Raw genomic sequence first — 6,053 nt, forward strand, 5'->3', positions numbered from 1 at the left:
GACAACAGGGTTATTGCTCAGAAACTAAAGGAGGCCACCTAGGTATAGAGGATTCAGTCATGAGGTTTATGCTAAACAAAGGATCCCAGAATACTCACCCATTCCAGTTAAAGGCATAACAAAGAAAGCAATATTCACATAGGAAATGTGGAAAGGAATAAAAGCCATCAAGCAACAAAAATAATGTGAGGAAGGGGGCAGGATTTGCAGATGTAGAGACTTAATGTGGTTGCCCTTTCTAACCCACACAAGAAAAAGGACAGAACAGATCATGAGATTAGACTGTTCTGCTCCGCAGCCTCCACAGGGCACTTTGAATGCCCCTGTTTCTCTGTCTGCAGATGAAGGGGTTCAGCATGGGGGTGACCACAGTGTACAACACTGATGCTACCACACCATTCCTGGGGGATAGTGACACAGCTGAAGTCAGGTACACGCCAGTGCCTGTTCCATAAAATAAGCAAACAATTGCCAGATGAGAGCCACAGGTGAAGAAGGCTTTATACTTCCCGTCTGACGATGGAATTCTTAGAGTGGAGGGGACAATTTTATAGTAAGACAAAAGGATCCCTGAAATGAGAAGAAAACCAAATATAGTACTATCTAAATGTATGAATATGTTATTGATGACACAGTCAGAACAGGCAAGGTTGAGAAGTTGAGATCGGTCACAGAAAAAAATCAGAGATTTCCACATTCTTGAAGCAGGTGAATCGTAACAATCCAACTGTGCAGCTGGGAATCCAACACGCTGACGAAAAAGACACCAAAACTAAGAAGACACAGAAGTGAGGATTCATGATGACTGGGTAGTGCAGGGGGTGACAGATGGCCACAAATCAGTTATAGGCCATCACAGTCAGGAGCATGTCATCTATACATGCAAAAAGGACAAAGAAAGACATCTGTGCCAGGCAGTCCGCGTGGGAGATGACTCTGCTATGCGATTGCATGTCCACAATCATCTTGGGGACCATGGCCAAGGTGAAACTGATGTCAGGCAAGGACAAGTTGGAGAGGAAGAAGTACATGGGGGTGTGGAGGTGGGAGTCAGGGCTGACGGCCAAGATGATGAACAGGTTCCCCAGCACCGCGACCAGGCACATGGACAGGAACAGCCCAGCGAGGACTGGATGCAGTTCTGGATCCTCTGAGAGTCCCAGGAGAAGGAATTCTGAGACACCTGTGAGATTCTGTGGTTCTGTGTGACTTGGACACCTTGAGAAGAAAAAAGGATTGGAAAAACAAAAGATAAAAACCAGCACTTAATGCCGCGTGTATATTTTGGATACAAGCAATTCACGAGGAACATTTTCACACTTGAGGATCATACACCCTCAGCAATATTTCTCAGTTGTGACAAACCCAAAAATCTCAGAATTACATGATTTACTTTTTTGCTATTCAAGTCTTTCTGTGCATACATACTTTAGAGAAAATCCACTGGAGAATGTTAGAAGACCAAAACATAATATGTAACAAATCCAAGATCTCAGTAAAATATGGCCTACTCTTCTCAGAAAAAAAAAAAATGTTCTTCTCTCTCTAAGAAAACAAACTCAGTCTAATTTAAAAATTAAGAAGCAGTGAAATACACTTGATTTTATTCTGACACTGCTACAAATTCCTTTGATGTAGAATTCCTTTGATGTAGAATATTTATAAGCACTATACAAGAGCTAGGATCACATTATCTAAAAATGAAATCGAACCTTATAGTTCTTAATCAAAAGATCTTTTTACATGCCAGTTACTTTTCATATTTATTATCATCCTTAGGTTTTCTGACATAATTTCTTCATAAAAGTAAATGCGTACTCAAATATGGCAACCATGTTTCCAAATTTATTTAATATATAACTCTTTGCCGAGCACATTTGCTCACACCTGTAATCCCAGCACTTTGGAAGGCCGAGGCTGGTGGATCACCTGAGGTCAACAGTTTCAGACCAGCCTGACCAGCACTGTGATATCCCATCTCTACTGAAAATACAAAATTAGCCAGGCGTGGTGGTGGGCACCTGTAATCCCAGCCACTTGGGAGGCGGAAGCAGGAGAATCCCTTAGAACCCGTGATGCAGAGGTTGTACACCCTGTGATATTATTTTTGATATCCTAGGGAAATATTGCTTCTAATGTCATAGTGGGCATACACCCTGTGATATTATTTGTAATATCCTACAAAGATATTACTCCTAATATCACAGTGGATGTACACCCTGTGATATTATTCCTAATATTTTACAGAGATATTACTCCTGATATTACAGTGAGTGTACACCATGTTTGTACACTCTGTGATATCATTCATAATAACCTAAAAAAATTACTGTTAATATCACAGTGGGTGTACACCCTGTGATATTATTTGTAATATCCTAGGTAGATATTACTCCTAATATCACAGTGGATATATACCATGTGTGCACATCCTTTGAAATTATTTGTAATATCCTAGGAAGATATTGCTCCTAATATCACAGTGGGTGTACATCCTGTGATATTATTCATAATAACCTAGGGAATTATTACTCCTAATATCACAGTGGGCATATACTCCATGATATTATTTGTAATATCCTAGAGAAATATTGCTCCCAATATCACAGTGGATGTACACCCTTTTATATGAAAAGTAATATCCTAGGAAGATATTACTTCTAATATCATAGTGAGTGTACACCCTGTGATATTATTTGTAATATCCTAGGGAGATATTACTCCTAATATCACAGTGGATGTGCACCATGAATGAACACCTTGTGATGTTATTCGTAATATTCTAGGGAGAAATTACTCCTAATATCACAGTGGTGTACACCATGTGTGTATACCGTTTGGTGTTATTCGTAATATCCAAGGGAGATATTACGTCTAATGTCACGGTGGGTGTAAACCATGAGTGTACATTCTGTGATGTTATGCGTAATGTCTTAGAAAGTTATTGTTCCTAATGCCACAGAGGGTGTATACCATGTGTGTACACTCTGTGATGTTATTCATAATATCCTAGGGAGATATTTCTCCTAATATTACAGTGGGTGTACACCTTGTGTGTATGCCCTGTACTATTATTTGTTATATCCTGTGCAGATATTACTCCTAATATCACAGTGGGTGCACACCATGGATGTAAAATCTGTGATGTTATTCGTAATATCCTAGGGAGATATTACTCCTAATGTCATAGTGGGTGTATAGCCTGTGACATTATTTGTAATATCCTAGGGAGGTATTATTCCTATTATCACAGTGGGTGTACACCTTGTGATATTATTCATAATATCCTAGGGAGATATTACTTCTAATATCAGAGTGGGTGTACACCCTGTGATATTATTTGTAATATTCTGAGATATTACTGTATACACTGTGATATTTTTGTATTATTTTATGGAGATATTTCTTCTAAAGTCACAGTGGGTGTACACCTGGTGATAGTCTTCCTCATATCACAGTGGGTGTACACCATGTGTATTTGTAATATTCTAGGGAGATATTACTCCTAATATTACTGAGAGTGTACACCCTGCAATATTAGTTGTAACATTTTTGGGAGATATTACTTGTAAAGTCACAATGGGTGTACGATATTCTTCCTAATATTTTAGGGAGATGTTACTTCTAATATCACAGTGGGTGTACACCCTGTGATATTCATCATAATATCATATGGATGTATTACTCCTAATATATCACTTAGTAGTGATATTGTTCATAATGTCCAGGAAGAGAGAGAATGATATTACACCCCAATATTGCAGGGGGTGGGGAAGAATGATATTACACACAATATCACATGGGGTGTACACCTCCCCGTGATATTGTTTCTCATATCCATGGGGCGAGAGGATGATATTACTCCAAATATCGCGGGTGGTGTATACCCTACCTATGATATAGTTCGTAATATCCAAAGGGGGAGAGGAGAATATTACTTTCAATGACACAGGGATTGTACACACCCTCCCTTATATGGTTCCTAATATCCAGTGGTAGAGAGGATATTACTACTCCCAATATCACAGGGCGTGTACATCCCCCCTATGATATTGTTCTTAATATCCATGGGGAGGAGGATGATATTACTACCAATATCACAGGAGGTGTACAACCCCCGTAATATTGTTCATAATATCCAGGGGGGAGAGGATGATATTATTCCCAATATCGTGGGAGGTGTCCACCCCCTGTGATATGGTTCGTAATATCCTATAAGGGAGAAGGGGGTGATATTATTCCCCGCATCTCAGGGGGTGTCCACCCCCCTGTGATATGTCATAATATCTAGGGCGGGAGAGGGGGGTGATATTACTCCCCATATTGCAAAGGGTGTCCACCTCTCTGTGATACCATTCGTAATATCCAGGGCGAGAGAGGGGAGTGATATTACTTCCCATATCGCAAGAAGTTTACACCACCCCCGGTATATTGCTCCTAATATATAGGGAGGGAGAGGATTATATTACTCCCAATATCGGAGGGTGTATGCACCCCCCTGTGATGTTGTTTATAATATCCAGGCAATGAGAGGATGATGTTACTCCCGAAATCGCAGCAGGTGTACTCTACCCCTGTGATGTTGTTCCTAATATCCTTGGGGAAATGGATGATACTACTTTCAATATTGCAGGGGTTGTACACCCCCCTGGGATATTGTTCGTAATAAAAAGGGAGGGAGAGGATGACATTACATTCAATATCGAGAGGGGTGTATGCCCCACTCATGTTATTGTTCCTAATATCCAGGTGGGGAGAGGAAGATATTACTCCCAATACTGCACTGGTGTACATTTCCCCTGTGTTATATTTTCTAAAATACAGGGAGGGAGAGGAGAGTATAACCTCCAATTTGGCAGGTAATTTACACCCCCCTTGTAATATTGTTCCTAATATCGAATGGGGAGATAATATTATCCTAAATATTGCAGAGGGTCTACACCACCTCTGTGATATTATTCCTAATTTCCAGGGGGAGAGAGTATGATATTACTCCCAATATCGTAAAAGTATCCCCCCGCAGCTGTGATATTGTTCCTAACTTCCGGGGGGTGGGGCAAGTATGATATTATTCCCAATATGGCAGTGGGTGTACATTCCCCCTGTGTTATTGTTTCTAATATACGAGAGAGAGAGGATAGTATTTTTCCCAATTTGGCAGGTACTTTACACTGCCCTTGTAATATTGTTCCTAATATTGAGGGGAGGAGATGATAATATTTTCCTAAATATCCCAGGGGATGTACACCACCCCTGTGATATTGTTCCTAATTTCCAGGGGGAGAAAGGATGATATTACTCCCAATATTGTAAAAGTGTACAACCCCCTATGATATTGTTTCAAATATCTAGGGAGGGCAAGTATGATCTTCCTTCCAATCTTGAAGAGGGAATACATCCCCCTGTAATATGGTTCCTAATACTCAGTGGGGGAGAGGATGACATTACTGCCAATATCGCAGGAGGTGTACACCCCTCTGTCATATTGTTCATAATGTTCAAAGGGAAAGATAATATTACTCAAAATATCGTTAATGCCTTGTGTCTGCATCCCCCTGTTATATGGTTTGTAATATCCAGCAGGGAAAAGTGGGGTGATATTGCTCCCCATATTGTGGGGGGTGTCCACCCTTCATGATATGGTTGGTAATATTGGGAGTGGGAGAGGGGGGTAATATTACTCCCTACATCACATCATGGGGGGTGTCCACCCCCCTGTGACATGGTTCCTAACATTTGTGGGGGGGGTGAAATTACTCCCCCTATCATGGGGGCTGTTTCCCCCCTGTGACACGGCTTGTAATATCCAGGGGGTGGGAGAGTGGGGTGATATTGCTCCCCCTATTGTGGGGGATGTTCACCCCCCTGTGACATGGTTCATAACATCCAGGGGGTGAGAGTGGGGTGACATTACTCCCCATATCATGGGGGATTTTTCCCCCACTGTGACACGGTTCATAATATCCAGTTAGGGGAGAGGGGGGTGATATTACTCCCCATATGGCAAAGGGTGTCCACCCCCCATGACATGGTTCATAATATCCAGGGGGGGA

The 6,053-nt window shown here is 41.2% G+C and overlaps 1 pseudogene across 1 annotated transcript; it reads right to left on the reverse strand.

Annotated features, from left to right (window-relative positions):
• Window positions 1-203: 203 nt before the first annotated feature.
• Window positions 204-1,889, reverse strand: LOC101022394 (annotated as a pseudogene). Its single transcript, XR_002517058.2, has one exon. The product of XR_002517058.2 is annotated as an olfactory receptor 7E24-like (transcript).
• Between the last annotated feature and the right edge of the window lie 4,164 nt (window positions 1,890-6,053).

The sequence above is a fragment of the Papio anubis genome, chromosome 12 (genome assembly GCF_008728515.1).
Source record: "Papio anubis isolate 15944 chromosome 12, Panubis1.0, whole genome shotgun sequence".
In the NCBI taxonomy this organism is placed as follows: domain Eukaryota; kingdom Metazoa; phylum Chordata; class Mammalia; order Primates; family Cercopithecidae; genus Papio; species Papio anubis.